Raw genomic sequence first — 18,975 nt, 5'->3', positions numbered from 1 at the left:
AGTCTTTCTCCTCTTTCATTCCTCGTCCCAAGCCCATATTATCCTGTAACCTTTTCTTCTACTCCTTCCCCTACAACTGCATTCCAGTCGCCCATGACTATTAGATTTTCGTCCCCCTTTACATACTGCATTACCCTTTCAATATCCTCATACACTTTCTCTATCTGTTCATCTTCAGCTTGCGACGTCGGCATGTATACCTGAACTATCGTTTTCGGTGTTGTTCTGCTGTCGATTCTGATTAGAACAACCCGGTCACTGAACTGTTCACAGTAACACACCCTCTGCCCTACCTTCCTATTCATAACGAATCCTACACCTGTTATACCATTTTCTGGTGCTGTTGATATTACTCGATACTCATCTGACCAGAAATCCTTGCCTTCCTTCCACTTCACTTCACTGACCCCTACTATATCTAGATTGAGCCTTTGCATTTCAGATTTTCTAGTTTCCTACCACGTTCAAGCTTCTGACATTCCACGCCCCGACTCGTAGAACGTTATCCTTTCGTTGATTATTCAATCTTTTTCTCATGGTAACCTCCCCCTCGGCAGTCCCCTCCCGCAGATCTGAATGGGGGACTATTCTGGAATCTTTTGCCAGTGGAGAGATGATCATGACACTTCTTCAATTACAGGGCACATGTCCTGTGGATACACGTTACGTGTCTTTAATTCAGTGGTTTCCATTGCTTTCTGCATCCTCATGTCGTTGATCATTGCTGATTCTTCCGCCTTTAGGGGCAATTTCCCACCCCTAGGACAAGAGAGTGCCCTGAACCTCTATCCGCTCCTCCGCCCTCTTTGACAAGGCCGTTGGCAGAATGAGGCTGACTTCTTATGCCGGAAGTCTTCGGCCGCCAATGCTGATTATTTATCAAAATTTATGAAGACTTTTTGATTATGAATCAAAGACGCTACCCCTAGACCACAATGCCTTCAAATACCATTTTCTAGATTTTCAATTGATTTGATTATTACGCACAATTAGTACTACAAAGAGAAAGACCATGATTCTTTTGTAGAAAACTTAGGGTAGTTAAGTTTGGTATGGGGTTGCATTTTCGCTAGAGGCCACAGTTTTCGAATTATTGAAGCAAAACGGACAAAAGTGAATTCCACACAAGTGATATTAAATAACTCGAAATCCGTGGTATTTAGTGAAGACGCATCCCAGTACGAAATTTAAATACATTATATTTCCCAGAAATATGTTCTCTTCATTTTCTCTATAGGACTGATAGTTTGTGTGGAGCGAACGAGAGAATACGAAAATCTAGCATGTGGTATTTGAATGCCTTGTGGGCTGCATATAACCCAGTAGTAGCGGCAGCTCAATCGAGCTGAATAGTGTAATATTTGGTTTCGTGAGCCATGGAAGTTTATGTGCCCCATTCCGTTTTGCGTCCTTTAGCGGTACACTACAGCACAACACTGCGGGGATTTCAGTGTGTAACATGTAGCCTACCGGGAAAAAAAGAAATCAATCAGATAACTATATTTTTTGGAGGTGATCCTTAAGATACTATAATACTAACCGGCTAGCTGGGTTCATGGTTTCTGGTGCACGGTCCCAAATGCAGGTCGCCTGTCTAATGGCTTCTAGGGTCAGTAACAATTTCACTTTCAATACTTCTTATAAATATTGACCGAATTTAAAAATGTTATCATAATCTACTCATTAAAGAGTATAGTCCTACATTATGCCTCGTGATGACTGGGTGTTGTGTGATGTCCTTAGGTTAGTTAGGTTTAAGTAGTTCTAAGTTCTAGGGGACTGATGACCATAGATGTTAAGTCCCATAGTGCTCAGAGCCATTTGAACCATTTGAACCTACATTAAAGGTTTAATACAGTAACACAAGATAGAAACTGTGCAAGTACTCACAGAGGTCCAGTGTGGGATGCAATTATCGTATGCCAACAGAACCCCGTAGATATGCTAATGCGTTAATGCGGAACCGATTTATGCTGGGAAGAAATGAGATCCAACTTTGGCCACCAGGTGCAAACCATGGGCTTTACACGGTATGACATGCACGCTGTCATCTGACAAGGCATCACGTTGGTGAACAGTATGGCTTTCGAGAAGAAAGACCATGTGCTGCTAGTGAAACTGCTGTATGTGAGCGGCAGCAATTAAGGTTGTGCACTGAGAGTGTGTAGGTGATTGTAAGAGTAGGGAGAGGCCTCATGTCATTAAATGGCTTTAAAAAAAATAATAGCGTCTTACAGCTGTGGAAGTTATTGGCGAGGTTCCTGCTGCTGTAAGTGACCATACAGACCGTGCCCCGGTTAGTTAGAGCTGGTAGAGTGTTACGGAGAACTTTCCATCCCATGGTCAACAGTACTGAAAGTTTTTTGGTCTTTTCTGCACTGGTATTCGTACAAAATCCAGACAGTACAGCAACTGAAACCTCATGACCCGCAGCAGCGTTCTGGATTTGCTCTTCGGTTTCTGGCACGGATCGAAGTCGATGACATGTGGCCGGGCTATATTCCGTGGAGTGACGGAGCACATTTTCAATACAGGGTGCACTGAATACACAGAACTGCCGAATATGGGGTACTGTGAAACCGCAGGTTGTGCACGAAGTGCCTTTTCTCTGGCTGTATGTGATTGTTTGATGTGGATTCACAAGCAGCTTTATTCTCGGTTCTTTGAAGGACCTGTCAGGGGTACTGTGACTTCTACACATTATGAAGACCTTGTAGTGAAACACGTGATTGCTGCTTTGGAAGAGCGCAACAGTGTCGAAAGTAACTGGTTTCAAGCAAGATGGACAACACTCCGTGTCGCTCGCCCCTTGAAAGATCTGCTTAATGCAATCTTCAGAGAACGTGTTATCTCCAGAAGGTTTCCATATGTACAGCCTGCCCTGTTCTGAATCTCTGTGACTCATGCCTCTGTGGATATCTAAGAGAACGCCTTTACCAGGACGCATTCGGTCTGCGCCTGATCTGAGGGCCGGTGTACAGGAACACGCTGTTCACATTCCAGCGGAACTGCTGCGAGCAACTGTTGATCACAATATTTTACGGATGCAGCATCTCGTGGACGTCTACTGAAAGAAATTATGTAAGCGGCGGTTTATAATAAAAATGAGCATCAAGCCTTTGTTACAATTTGATCTTTACCCTCCACGTCCAGTTCCTAATCCATTACATATGGAAACATTTCTAGGCTTCTTTCTCTCATTCACAGCGTCAGATTTGCACCGTGTGGCCAAAGTTGGAACTAAGTTTTTTCCGGTGTAAGAATGTGTGTTGCAATAGTTACTCGGAGATGAAGAGGCTAGCACAGGATAGAGTAGCGTGGAGAGCTGCATCAAACCAGTCTGTGGACTGAAGACCACAACAACAACAACAACAAATCGGTTAACGCATTGGAGTACCTACGAAGCTGCGCTGGCTTGCAGCCTACAGTGGACCTCTGTAAGTAGCCACATATTATCCATAAACACACTGTACCTCGAGGTAGCGTAAGTGACTGCATTCTGATTACCCACAGTGTATTCAGCCAGTATTTGAGAACGAGAGGACTTAGCGACAGCCAACAAAGTTTACGCATAATTTCAAATCTTTTCTGTACTTTTTTCTCACTGACAATGCCCACAAAATATTGAAAGCAAAAACATTCACCGCTTACTACATTTTCGCCGTTCATGCAGTAAAAATTTAGGCATCAAGTGCGACGTTTTAATTTATTACTTCTGCATTACTAACTCTAGTCGTAATGCACTTTTCAGAGAGTACCCGCAAAATTATATCATCACACATAATCGGCAGATATGATGTTTGATACGCGGAAGTTGAATTATTTGAAGAATGGGCAGGTTCAGTCGTTGCGACTACCTCTTGTGAGGACGTATCTAGGTCCTCGAATAATTTGTATTCCTTCTAAGCTTGTACGACGGTACGCCGTTAGATGGAGTTGAGTGACCCATCACGAAAAGCTAGCGGTGTAATTTTCTTCCTCGGTCAGAAGGAAGAGCAGAACGTGACGTCTCGTGTTACAAATTAATCTGGACGTGCAGTATGTCAGACGCAAGGCACACAACACAGCAGAACACGCCGCCCGACAGGGCTCAAGAGCCCGTGTGGAGGCTGACCTTTAGGTTAAGGGGCCCTGCCGTTACCTCCTGACGACCTCCCAAGGGTCACGAATACAGACGCACACAAACACACACACACACACACACACACACACACACACACACACAGACACACACACACACTCATACAAACTCGCTCCTATAATGGGTACTACCCAACGCCATTCAGCACCACTGTTTCCGAGAAGTATATATATATATATATGTGTGTGTGTGTGTGTGTGTGTATGTGGGTGGGTGGGTGTGTTTGGTTGGTTGATTGATTTGGGGGAGAGAATCAACAAGCAAGGTCATCGGCCCATCGGATTAGGGAAAGATGGGGAAGTAAGTCGGCCGTGCCCTTTCAAAGCAAACATCCCGGCATTTGCCTGAAGCGATGTAGGGAAAGCACGGAAAACGTAATCAGGATGGCCGGACGCAGGTTTGAATCGTCGTCCTCGCGAATGAGAGTTCAGTGTGCTAGCCACTGCGCCATCTTGCTCGGTGTGTGTGTGTGTGTGTGTGTGTGTGTGTGTGCGTGTGTGTGTGTGTGTGTGTGTGTGTGTGTGTCTTTAATATTTGTAAACGCCTGAAACCAATAATAAAAGCCGGATCATTCCATTTGTAGTGTTCCGTATGTCAATCGGTAAAAACGGAACCGTTATAGGATGACTTAGTTGTCCGTCTGTCTATCTCTTTAACCGTCGGAAACCTTTTTCTCTAGAACAGGTAGACGTATCATGTTGACATCTATGTCACATACTACGATCTACGTCCCTTTCGCGGTGTAAAAAAATGGAAGCTTCTAAGAAAATGCTCTCAAAAAATACGGCAATTTCAGGCGACAAATTTTGATAGTCGAGAACTCTCTCTTGAAAACCAGTAGGCTAAATCCCACTGGTCAAGGATCATGACATTCGGTAACATGCAAGTTCTACAATGAAACCAAAGGACAAAACTCGAAAATTGTTAATTTGTAACTGTATCAAACGAGAGATTTTTGTTCTTTTCTTATTCGACTATCTGTTGTCCGTTCGTGTGTTAAGACCCCTTTTTCAAAGCAGCAGGTAGACGAATCAAGTTGAAATTTACGTCTCGCGGTAAGGTCTACGGTCTGTTGGCTGAGTACGAACCATTAGCTTCTAAATCAATGCTATCAAAAGATACGGCCATTTATGTGGCATATTATGGTACTCTCAGACTATGGGTCTTTTCTGTTGGCCTAGAATCGAAATTTGGCGAGAAGCAAGGTCTCAGAGTAAAAGTAAAGGAAGAAATCAGGAAATTGTCAATTTGCAATCATATCACAAAAATAAATACCTCTTTTCTCACTTCTTATACCATTTCAAAATCAAAATATTTTCGAAACTCTTTGAATTCTCAGGACCTACATCTTGTCCTTGTGAATGTTAGTAATAAGAAAAAATAGTAGAGATCCTCTGTATGGATGAACTGTCTATGCGTAAAATTAAGTTGGTACGGAACCTCCCTAGCGCTAGTACTACCCGCACCTAGCCGGTATTTCTTTTCGATCTGTTGTCCACCGGCCAGCTACGTGGTAGATACGGTTTCAGACACTTTTGTTAGATCTTCAGTTGCAAGTATTTTGTCCAGCGGCGTAGCTAGGGTATGACATACGTGGCAAACTTGGAATTGGCCCCGGCTCCCTCGCCCCTTCTCCAACATCTCACCATCTTTTGATCAATCCTCATCTCTGCGAAGAAACTTGTCGTTTACCGCAATCAACACAGTTTTACAGTGAAATGAAAGGTAGTCATTTTAACAACAACTTTTTGTATGGTAAAATTCTAAACATGGATGCCACACAGTCCATATCATTAATGGGAGACACCAACTATTTTTTGTTGGTAGTGATGACCGGTTTCGATGTGACAAGCAGATCAGTGTCAGATAATATTTGGGAAAAGAAAGATGGAGTGGGACAGCATAAAAATATAAAGACGTTACACTATCAACAATAACTCCGATGAAACAACACATAATATTTAAAAAATCATAAACATATTCATACTTAGTGCTGGAAGGCCCAATTTGTGGGTAGTGGTAAGAGCGCAACCATCTGTTTAAAGGGGTAGGGCAGGGTACGCTCTACTTTTGAACTGATGTTAATGTTTTCTTCAATAAAATAACAAAAAATTACAAAATCACCTTTAAAACATTATTGTACACCCTTAAGACTGTATTACACTCGTATATAAATAAAAAATGGTTCAAATGGCTCTGAGCACTATGGGACTTAACTTCTGAGGTCATCAGTCCCCTAGAACTTAGAACTACTTAAACCTAACTAACCTAAGGACATCACACACATCCAGCCCCGAGGCAGGATTCGAACCTGCGACCGTAGCGGTCGCGAGGTTCCAGACTGTAGCGCATAGAACCGCTCGGCCACTTCGGCCGGCTGAAAACTGGTGATACGGCTGTTATATGGATTAGGAACTTGGATACTGACATTAGGTAGTTTTATATGTAGCTTTGTTTTTCTCTATTCTTGTTATATACATATACTAATGCTATATATTTGTATTTTTACACTGCATGTGAGCCATACGAATAAATAAATAAATAAAACCCTGTCCATCAAATCGTTTACGTATTAAACGAAGAAGAGAGATACTATCCCACTTCCCTTGATATTCCTCACGATCCCATTGTCTCTGATGAAGAGTCGCCGTCTAGGGCATCGTAGCGGGTTCTGCATTACTTCAGAAGTCTTCCAGCAACCTACATATCTGGGGAGCTATTTCTTACGCTCGGTCTAAGTCAACAGTCTGCAGTAGAGCAGAGTGTAGGATGATTTCCAGAAATCTAGCAATATAGAGTATACTTTTATCCATGATTCCCAACATACTGAGTGAAAAGAGCACGCTGATTTCCAGACAAGTGATGCTTTCTAAATTGGTCCTGATTCTCTGCCGAAGTTTTTCTGTCTCAAGAAGATTTATTGTATTTGAAGCCAGCAAGTACTCAAGAATTCTGCATTAAACCAATGTTAAGGATATTTGTCTGTGATTACGCGTGTCCGTTCTCTTACGTTTCTTGTATATAAGTGACACCTGCGATTTTTTCCAGTCTCTGGGTGGGAAATTCGCGATAAACAAACGCATTATAATCTCTGTCTCCCTCTATTATTTTTATTCCCTAAGCTCTCTCTAGCTCCTACTCCCTTACATCGTAACGCATTTTCCATCAGCCTGTCCTATGTCAGTAGTTTCCATTTGTGTTACATAAAAGTAAGAAAGTAAAGAGGTTACAATGGGGAAACCTACGTAGACACCCTCGTGACATGCCCACAACCATGCACTCTCATACCAGTGACTGATACAATGAAGAAGATTCTTCTGTCATAAACTAAAGAGGACTGTTATTACTTATATGTTAACGTAATAAATTTCAGTACATATGATGAGTTACAAGACAAAGGTAAAATTAGGAATGTACGAACAGCAGTAAATTGTACACTGTACATTTTTGTGTGTATGTTTGTTAAGGGGTGTTTATAAATTAGTTATATACAGAGGGGTCCAAAAAAATGCATCCAATGTTTAAAAGTCCATAACTGGCAAACTTATTGACGGAGTTGTTTCATCTTTGGTAGTGCAATAGTTTGTAGTTCCGGCAATCGCCACACAAGCGTTGTATTGCGTTGTTTTGTTTTGTCAGATGACAGTCGCCAGATAGTCAGTGTTTTGTTCTTATTTGCACCTAGTTACTCGAGTAAACATGGCTGACGCAAGGCTTACATTCGATGAAAGGAAGTCAGTCTTGAAGTGGTATTTTAAGTACGAAAACATTAATGAGGTTCAACGGCAATGGCAAAATGAGTATCAAACAGAGCCACCGAAACGTTTAACGATTCGTCGCATTCGAGACAAATTTGAAGCCGAAGGCTGTGTTAAAGATGTACACAAACAACGATCTGGACGACCTGTAACAGTAACAAGTACACCTAACTCCCGTCGTGTGTTACAACAATTCACTCGCTCACCGCAGAAGTCTGTGAGACAGTGTGCGCGTGAAACTGGAGTGAGTCGCTAAAGTGTTCGGCGAATTTTGAAGGCAGCAAAGTGGAAGTGCTACATCCCACGACTCCTACACGCAATGAACGAGGACGACCCAGATCGTGGAATGGAGTACTGCGAATGGTTTACTAACATGGTGCGCAACGTTGAAGAGTTTGCAGAGACGATTGTGTGGTCTGATGAGGCACAGTTCAAACTCAATGGTACAGTAAATCTATTGCAACTACTGGGCCGCCGAAAATCCGAACGTCCATGCAGAGAAAGCCGTGAATTTGCCAGGAGTAAATGCGTGGTGTGAGTTGTCTTACCGGGGCTCGATTGGGCCATTCTTCTTTGACGGCACAGTTACCAGTGAGGTGTACCTTCAGAAGCTTCAGACATCCATTTTACCTGCCATCCGAGACTTTTATGGAGACGGAAGTGTTTACTTTCAACAAGATGGTGCCCCAGCCCGCTACCAAAATCGTGTTAGGGCGTATCCCGACGAAAATCTACCAGGAAGATGGATAGGCCGTAGAGGTGCTGTGGTGTATCCACCACGTTCCTCTGGACTTTTACCTGTGGGAAACACTAAAGGACGTCGTTTATCGACAAAAGCCACGCGCATTGGATAAACTTCGAGAATCCATCGTACATTCATGTGCAAATATCCAACTGAACACGTTGCAGTCGGTAGTTCGTGCTGCAGTTCGGCGGCATCGTTTTTGTGTGGATGTTAATGGTGACCATTTCTACCACCTACAGTGATAGCTTTAAGTTGGACTTTAAGCTACACTTTCACCAAAAGTGAGACAACTCCGTCAATTAGTTTGCAAGTTATGGACTTTTAAACAGTGGATACATTTTTTTGGACCCCTCTGTATAAGTGACCTTTAGTTGTGAAAAGGGTAAATATCTCACAGAAATCTTTGATACATCACTGAATGCAGTATATCTTCAAGTTTTGTTAACAAATGTTCAGTTCGGCTACTTTCTGTAATACGAAAAGTGTCTCGTCTTTAGCCAATTTGCTGTTAAGTCCTACAAAGAAAGTCTTGTGTGTTGGTAACTGCTTGTGTTACCCATTGTCGCAGCTCGTCGACGTTTCCTGGAAGGAACAAACACTCCGTCTTTATCGTAACTCCGTACACAGAAGTCCATTGGGTTTAAATCAGGTCATCGTCATGGTCAGGATACTGTATCACCAAGTCGTAAGCAAGTTGGAACCTTCCTGCAGAGTTAGGTGACAACTTCACGGTGATAATGTAATGGCTCGCCATCTTGCTGGACAATACGTTCTGTGCCCTTATCCTGTTGTCATTGAGGCTGTAACACCATAGCTCTAATGTTGTACTGATTTATTTCGCTTTTGTTTCATTTAATGTTACATCGCTGAGCTTCTGTAAATGTGTGTGATTGAATCGATAACATAAAACTGTATATTTCTTTCTTTGCACAAACTTTGATGTCATGGTTTGGTTCTATGCAATTTAGTATATCAGTCGTTTAAATGCTTTGTCCCATTTGGAGGGAACAAAACTTACTGTATATAATTGTAATTTTGTGTGAATAATTTTTTGTAGAAATGTCTATATGTGCAAATGTTCTGTTTTGTTTAAAATGATTGTTTACTGTTATGTAAACTGCTGATCCTCACTTAGGGTTCTTAGTTAGTTTGTATGTAAAAGTTGTTGTGGTTCCCCTTGGGAACGGAACTGTGTAGCGCGCGCAAATTGTGGCTGGCCTATGTAGAAAAGGTGGAACTGATAGTCAGTCGGGGACGAGCTACGAGTCGGGGACGAGCTACCAAACTGTGCACTGCCGTGTAAAAGATGCATATTGTGCTGGTTCAGAGAGAGGCTTTTTCTGCTTCTTCCCAATGCCTCGGATGGATGGATAAATAGCTGGAACTATTCTGAAATTTGTATCTATCATCGCCACCAAGAAATGACAGAGTCCAGCAATTCTGCCTGCAATTCCACCTACCAACATGCAGTTGCCACCACATTGCGCAATCATTGCATCGGAATGCTATAATGATGTACAGTGAAGGATCAGCTTAATGGATGTGTTAGTGTGTTCATATATAAGGTAATTTATATCTGAATTTATATACCAACCTTGATTTTTCTCCTCATCATAACACCTCTCAGGTTCCTCTCCGTTTGAACTAAAGTGATTTCCGAGTGTCCTTACTGAAAGAAATTAAAGCCTAGAGTTTTGCTAATTGATGCCTCTTGAACATAGTAAAAGGAAAGTTAATGTAACAAGAGAGTGGGTTAAAGTTAATGATGCTTGCTGAAAATAATTTTCCTAGTAAAACTGCTTATTAATGAGTTGTTGCCTACTTCAAAATTAAAAGTTCTTAATATTGAGGCTTATAAAGTTTTGCTTAGTGAATGATCACATTACTGCCTGTTGTAAATCGCAGAAGGTGAGTCAGTATCTTACGTATATGTTAATTTTGTGTTTCACTGTAGTGAAAATGGAAAAATGCAGTTGTGAAACGTTATATACTTATGATTGCTAAGTGTATGTTTCTCTTGTGTATAGGAAGTGCATATTAATAACATAACAGGATCCACAGTTTGTCTATTGTATTAATGCTGGGTGATTAGTAAAGGAAAGACCACTAATTATAAAAAACCATAATTTCTTTAAAGCCTGAAAGTAATAGGGTGTTTCGGTATCTCTTATAATTTTGCAAATAGTTTCTGCTGCTGTAACTGTTAGCTTCAATCTTACCGTAAACATATGTATGTGTCAGAGTTCATTGCACTCGCGTGTGACAAAGTATAGGTTGTGTTTATTAGTTAAAATTACTAATAACTATTTTCTTAAACGAGAATGTTAATCATTCTCTTGCCTAGTTAGGCTGGCGACCGTTTTTCTTTATCAGTTGAACAGTACAGATAGGCAAAATTTTGTTCGTACTGTTCAAATATTTACGTAATTCTGACTTTCATTTTCGATAAGCCATTCCCGTTAGGTACAGCACGGTCAACCTAGCAAAATTCCTCTCAGAGGGTAACACTGCTCTGTTGCTTTATACCATAATTGTTTTTACTAGATAATTATATCTCATGACCTGCCTCCTACTTTAAGGTTATGGTATAGCAGTAGCAGCTAGGAGTGTTATACGTGGCTTTTCCGTGACAGGACTAATTGTTCTGTTGGGACATCGTATCTACTAAGCCAAACTTTGTATTTGATTGAATAAGCTACGTAAATGCTGTTGCAGTGTTATAAGGCATTAGATAATGTTCGGGCATGTGCAGGTACGAATGCCTGTTACAGCTCAAAGGCGGTAAATCTTGTTACAGGTTACAGCGCAGAACACATTTACCTTGGAAGAGTCCCGTACTTGATCGATTACGAGACGTTGTTTCTGTACACCCCATATCCGAACACGATACCGCTTCACGTTACCGCAGGTATAAAACGTGGCTTCGTCAATGAACGCAATTTTATTAAAAAACTCATCTTCTTTCTGCATTTTGTTGAACGTTTGTACAAATAAATCAGCTCGTTTTTCTTTGTCACTTTCTCTCAAAGTTGGCAACAGTTGCAATTTATAGGGTTTGAATGAAGGGCGTATCCGTGATACCTTCCACAGTGTAACACTGGGCATACTGAATTCTAAGATGGCACGTCTGGTTGCTTTACTCGAATGACGAATACAAGGCTGGCGAACTTGTTCAACTGCTGCATCCGACACTACTGGCCGACCCTGACCCGGCGTCCTACGTGATACACACACACAGTTTCGATGAAACGATTGTACCACTTGATAAGAGTCTGTATTTGAGATGTTGGTTGCGATATTTAGTTTTGAACTGTCACTGAACTGCAGTAGCGGATGTGGGCTCATGGGACCATGAACAACACTGCACACACTCTGCACCACTATACGATTCCATGATAGCTGTATAGGGAGAGAGTGGCCAACCGGACGATTGTTGTTGTTGTGGTGTTCAGTCCTGAGACTGGTTTGATGCAGCTCTCCATGCTACTCTATCCTGTGCAAGCTTCTTCATCTCCCAGTACCTACTGCAACCTACATCCTTCTGAATCTGCTTAGTGTATTGATCTCTTGGTCTCCCTCTACGATTTTTACCCTCCACGCTGCCCTCCAATGCTAAATTTGTGATCCCTTGATGCCTCAAAACATGTCCTACCAACCGATCCCTTCTTCTAGTCAAGTTGTGCCACAAACTTCTCTTCTCCCCAATCCTATTCAATACCTCCTCATTAGTTACGTGATCTACCCACCTTATCTTCAGCATTCTTCTGTAGCACCACATTTCGAAAGCTTCTATTCTCTTCTTGTCCAAACTGGTTATCGAACCGGACGATACGCCGGCCATTTTTCTGAAAAACTGCGAGCGGGAGTTTCGAATGGCCAGTAGTGGAGTACACACTCACCGAATGAAAAGCGCAAGACAATATGGCGAAATCATTCGTTAAATGCCTTTGTTTATAATGTGTTACAATAATTTTCACACAGCCAATTTAATGTCTGTTTTCAAATTTAACTGTGTATATTGCAAGTTGTTTTATATGTAGTAAAAAGCAAAAACGACTTACTTCGCATAGATAAGAGTACTTGGTTGTTTTCCACAAGGCTCCTGTTTGATTTATGTCAGCCCTCTTGACTGCGACTGTCCACTGCTTTCGTCTTTCTTCATTGCGTAGAAATGCTAACATGCGAAATCCACCTTCGCCTCTATTGGAACAACCAAATGCAGCACAACCTGGCATCGTTTACGAACATATGCAGAACGAATTACAGATGTCAAAAACAATACTGTACAATTACTAACGTGTTTACTTCAAACATGTAGGCCTACCGACTTCATCACAAAACGTTTATTATTTCAACTCGTATTTAAGATCGCAAACGCTAATTACGTACTAAAAACAATGTACAACTAATTCGAACAGGCATGCACAACGCATAACAAGTCTCTCAATAATTCAAACACCTTTTCATCGATTCCAAAAGTCCTTTGAACTTCAATTCAACTCAAAAGCACGCGAACATAGGAAGCGCGAGCCGCCATTTTTCTGCCAAAGCTAATCAACCAATCACGGGCGACTTCACCTATGGCCACTCTCTCCCTATACAGGCTCTCTAGAATAACTCATTCGCACATGCCACCTAGCGGGACTTCGGGAACTAACGGTGTTACGGCGTGTAAGACATGGAACTACTCTACAGGCAGTGCGGTACTAACCATTTTTGTAGGTAATTTAATGTTTTCACGCTTAAAGCTTACTTTCGTGTAACTAATTTATGAACACCTACATTTCTTAAGGCAGAGAGGTAACACTAAAAAAGCTGATTTGCGATATTTGAGTTTTCCTTCTGTTAAAATACTTGAAGAACTGGAGTTCGCTGAAAAATACATTCCTGGGAATTGAAATAAGAACACCGTGAATTCATTGTCCCAAGAAGGGGAAACTTTATTGACACATTCCTGGGGTCAGATACATCACATGATCACACTGACAGAACCACAGGCACATAGACACAGGCAACAGAGCATGCACAATGTCGGCACTAGTACAGTGTATATCCACCTTTCGCAGCAATGCAGGCTGCTATTCTCACATGGAGACGATCGTAGAGATGCTGGATGTAGTCCTGTGGAACGGCTTGCCATGCCATTTCCACCTGGCGCCTCAGTTGGACCAGCGTTCGTGCTGGACGTGCAGACCGCGTGAGACGACGCTTCATCCAGTCCCAAACATGCTCAATGGGGGACAGATCCGGAGATCTTGCTGGCCAGGGTAGTTGACTTACACCTTCTAGAGCACGTTGGGTGGCACGGGATACATGCGGACGTCCATTGTCCTTTTGGAACAGCAAGTTCCCTTGCCGGTCTAGGAATGGTAAAACGATGGGTTCGATGACGGTTTGGATGTACCGTGCACTATTGTGTCCCCTCGACGATCACCAGTGGTGTACGGCCAGTGTAGGAGATCGCTCCCCACACCATGATGCCGGGTGTTGGCCCTGTGTGCCTCGGTCGTATGCAGTCCTGATTGTGGCGCTCACCTGCACGGCGCCAAACACGCATACGACCATCATTGGCACCAAGGCAGAAGCGACTCTCATCGCTGAAGACGACACGTCTCCATTCGTCCCTCCATTCACGCCTGTCGCGACACCACTGGAGGCGGGCTGCACGATGTTGGTGCGTGAGCGGAAGACGGCCTAACGGTGTGCGGGACCGTAGCCCAGCTTCATGGAGACGGTTGCGAATGGTCCTCGCCGATACCCCAGGAGCAACAGTGTCCCTAATTTGCTGGGAAGTGGCGGTGCGGTCCTCTACGGCACTGCGTAGGATCCTACGGTCTTGGCGTGCATCCGTGCGTCGCTGCGGTCCGGTCCCAGGTCGACGGGCACGTGCACCTTCCGCCGACCACTGGCGACAACATCGATGTACTGTGGAGACCTCACGCCCCACGTGTTGAGCAATTCGGCGGTACGTCCACCCGGCCTCCCGCATGCCCACTATACGCCCTCGCTCAAAGTCCGTCAACTGCACATACGGTTCACGTCCACGCTGTCGCGGCATGCTACCAGTGTTAAAGACTGCGATGGAGCTCCGTATGCCACGGCAAACTGGCTGACACTGACGGCGGCGGTGCACAAATGCTGTGCAGCTAGCGCCATTCGACGACCAACACCGCGGTTCCTGGTGTGTCCGCTGTGCCGTGCGTGTGATCATTGCTTGTACAGCCCTCTCGCAGTGTCCGGAGCAAGTATGGTGGGTCTGACACACCGGTGTCAATGTGTTCTTTTTTCCATTTCCAGGAGTGTATGAAAGATAATGAGGTCTCAAATCTCAATCAAGAGAAAAATCTTACAATTAATCTGGTTACACAGAGGCATACAACATTTAGCAGACAACATTACTACACTACGAAAGAGTTGCAAGAGAGTAGTTTGGGGAATTCATCAGAGTGCCTACTATGGTTCACCACATGCCACAGTAAGATGAGCGAGCCAGTACGTTTATGCATGCCTCATGCCGCAGTCTTCGCCATCCACGGTCCATCTAGATGCGACGGGACGAGGGAGCACATAAGGCATTGTGTATCGGGAAAGCCATCGTAGATATTTAAATAAGCGTTGCCAGGAAATACGTTATTGTTCATTAAGACCCTGTCAGGTCCCTCCCTTTTATCAGTACACGTATCTCCAACTCTTCAAGAACATCAAGATACCGACCGATGTGCCGGTCGGTGTGGCCGAGCGGTTCTAGGCGCTTCAGTCTGGAATCGCGTGACCGCTACGGTCGCAGGTTCGAATCTTGCCTCGGGAATGGATGTGTGTGATGTCCTTAGTTTAGTTAGATTTAAGTAGCTCTAAGTTCTAGGGGACTGATGACCTCAGAAGTTAAGTCCCATAGTGCTGTGATCTGTGTGATGTCCTTAGTTTAGTTTAAGTAGCTCTAAATTCTAGGGGACTGATGACCTCAGAAGTTAAGTCCCATAGTGCTGTGATCTGTGTGATGTCCTTAGATTAGTTTAAGTAGCTCTAAGTTCTAGGGGACTGGTGACCTCAGAAGTTAAGTCCCATAGTGCTGTGATCTGTGTGATGTCCTTAGTTTAGTTTAAGTAGCTCTAAGTTCTAGGGGACTGGTGACCTCAGAAGTTCAGTTCCATAGTGCTGTGATCTGTGTGATGTCCTTAGTTTAGTTTAAGTAGCTCTAAGTTCTAGGGGACTGGTGACCTCAGAAGTTCCATAGTGCTGTGATCTGTGTGATGTCCTTAGTTTAGTTTAAGTAGCTCTAAGTTCTAGGGGACTGGTGACCTCAGAAGTTCCATAGTGCTGTGATCTGTGTGATGTCCTTAGTTTAGTTTAAGTAGCTCTAAGTTCTAGGGGACTGGTGACCTCAGAAGTTAAGTCCCATAGTGCTGTGATCTGTGTGATGTCATTAGTTTAGTTTAAGTAGCTCTAAGTTCTAGGGGACTGGTGACCTCAGAAGTTAAGTCCCATAGTGCTGTGATCTGTGTGATGTCATTAGTTTAGTTTAAGTAGCTCTAAGTTCTAGGGGACTGGTGACCTCAGAAGTTAAGTCCCATAGTGCTGTGATCTGTGTGATGTCCTTAGTTTAGTTTAAGTAGCTCTAAATTCTAGGGGTCTGATGACCTCAGAAGTTAGGTCCCATAGTGCTGTGATCTGTGTGATGTCCTTAGTTTAGTTTAAGTAGCTCTAAGTTCTAGGGGACTGGTGATCTCAGAAGTTAAGTCCCATAGTGCTGTGATCTGTGTGATGTCCTTAGTTTAGTTTAAGTAGCTCTAAGTTCTAGGGGACTGGTGACCTCAGAAGTTAAGTCCCATAGTGCTGTGATCTGTGTGATGTCCTTAGTTTAGTTTAAGTAGCTCTAAATTATAGGGGACTGATGACCTCAGAAGTTAAGTCCCATAGTGCTGTGATCTGTGTGATGTCCTTAGTTTAGTTTAAGTAGCTCTAAATTCTAGGGGACTGATGACCTCAGAAGTTAAGTCCCATAGTGCTGTGATCTGTGTGATGTCCTTCGGTTAGTTTAAGTAGCTCTAAGTTCTAGGGGACTGGTGACCTCAGAAGTTAAGTCCCATAGTGCTGTGATCTGTGTGATGGCCTTAGTTTAGTTTAAGTAGCTCTAAGTTCAAGGGGACTGGTGACCTCAGAAGTCCCATAGTGCTGTGATCTGTGTGATGTCCTTAGTTAGGTTTAAGTAGCTCTAAATTCTAGGGGACTGATGACCTCAGAAGTTAAGTCCCATAGTGCTCAGAGCCATTAGAACCGACCGTTGTTGGCTCTATGCAAAATCTACACCTTATTGTTGATACAGATGATTTTAGTAATGTGTCGACAAATGTGTACATAGTGCAGCTTTCGTTTGTCTAAGAGTTTGTCCACTGACGCGGGTGTAAATGTTCGAATAGCTTGCTACAGTTTTATCACGTGTTTAATTCTTTTGGGATTCAGTTTTCTGGAAAGCTAGTGAAACACGGGTGTCGTCGTGCAACAAGCACACGCCTCTCATCAACCATTGCATCTTTTTGTTCTGAACGCTCCTTCTTTTTCAGGGTCTCACTATAGCATTGTGCATTGAGGGCCTCCACTTGAGGCAGAAAATCGACCTAAATGATGACTTTTCGATCCCAGAACACTGACGTCATGTTTTATTACACGAGATTGTTGTTTTAAATTTTTTGGTTTATGGGAAATTCGTATTACGCTGCTATGCCGAGTGCCTTTACCCCTCAGGCGTGTAATGAGCCAGCCACGTTTCATCTCCAGTCACGACACAGCTCAGAAAATCCTGATATTTCTATTGAAGTCCCTCAACAAACTCGCTCGTGCTGCTGACACGATTTTCCTTGTGCCGCTTTCTCAGCTGTTTTGGGACCCATCTTGCGCACTCTATGAGGGAGCCCATCGTTTCTGTGAGTGTGCGAAGATCGCAGAAATTGCAGCTACTGTCCGCCCCAGTAGCTGACGGTCAGCGCGTAGGGATGCCACGCCCGGGGGCCCAGGTTTGATTCCCGGCAGGGGTGGGAGATTTTCTCCCCTCAGGGACTGGGTGTTGTGCTGTCCTCATCATCATTTCATTCCCGTTGTCGACGCGCAAATCACCAAATGTGACGTCGCATTCAATAAGACTTGTACTTGGCGGCCGAACTTCCCACCTGCCAACTTCAAGCCACTAGCGCCATGCGATCATCTCATTTCATTTCATCCACTGTCAATCGCCGGTCTTCACGAAAGTTTCGTCAGTTTTTCGCACCAACTATGAGGCAAAATGGAAGATCTTTCCACTCCTCTGCTCTTCATGAACATTTATTCCCCCTTCACGGATTCCCTACACCACTTAAACACACTCATTATGTTCATAGGACCTTCACCGTAAACCATTTAGACACGCGAAAAGTTTTCGAAGGGTATTATACATTCCACAGATAGTAAAAAAATTGTTTTTGTCAGTTGTTGCCTATCTCCTATCACTTACCAAGTTGATTAGTTCCTTAGTTACGTGTTCCACAGATCATTTGAACGATACTTTTATAGAAATTATGTGGAACAAGTCAGCTTACAGAGTATGAATACACAATTAGTGTTAACAGTAATGAACACAATTGCTTTTAGTCCTACTCATGCAATTACGCTTACCAGCTTTTCAATAGAAATTCCTCCATGGAATAGAATTAGGTTTAAAACTTCTTTCGCTACTTGTCAGACGTTTTATGTTATAGGGCAAATGATCAAAAATTTTCGTTGCTTCATATTGGACTCCTTTCTGATCCACTGACAGCTTTAATGAAAGGTAATGAAGCACATTATTCCCCTTAGTGTTGTAGCTATGGACATCACTGCTCTCCTCAAATTTTGATGAATAACTTATGACGAATTTCATTAGAGAACGTATGTATCGTGACGGCGCAGTTAAAATGGCTAGCTCGTTAAAGAGGTATCAGTATGACGTCTGTGGGTGTATACCACATATTTTTTTTACTGCTCGCTTTTGCGCAATCAATACCTCAAAAAATTATTCCATTAGCCATTTTGGAGTGGAAATAAGCAAAGCATGTCAGGAAGTTGAAACTTTTTTTCAAAGATTAGCAATTATACAAGGAGCAAAAGTAGCTGAACTTAAGGTTTGAGAAGCTCAGTAATATGCTTTTTTCAAGTTTTCATCAATATGCACACTCAACAATTTGGAGCATTCCACCCTATTCACTGACACCTGTCGATATGCTACGATATGCTACAAGAATTGTTTGTGTAAATGTATTTGTTGTACGGAACTGAATGTAATTTATTTTTTCGAAATTTAGGGAGAGTTGATTTACAGAGAA

This window comes from Schistocerca nitens, chromosome 10, assembly GCF_023898315.1.
Source record: "Schistocerca nitens isolate TAMUIC-IGC-003100 chromosome 10, iqSchNite1.1, whole genome shotgun sequence".
NCBI lineage: Eukaryota > Metazoa > Arthropoda > Insecta > Orthoptera > Acrididae > Schistocerca > Schistocerca nitens.
The sequence above is the reverse complement of the archived record's forward strand: the minus strand, read 5'-3'. Positions refer to the sequence as shown.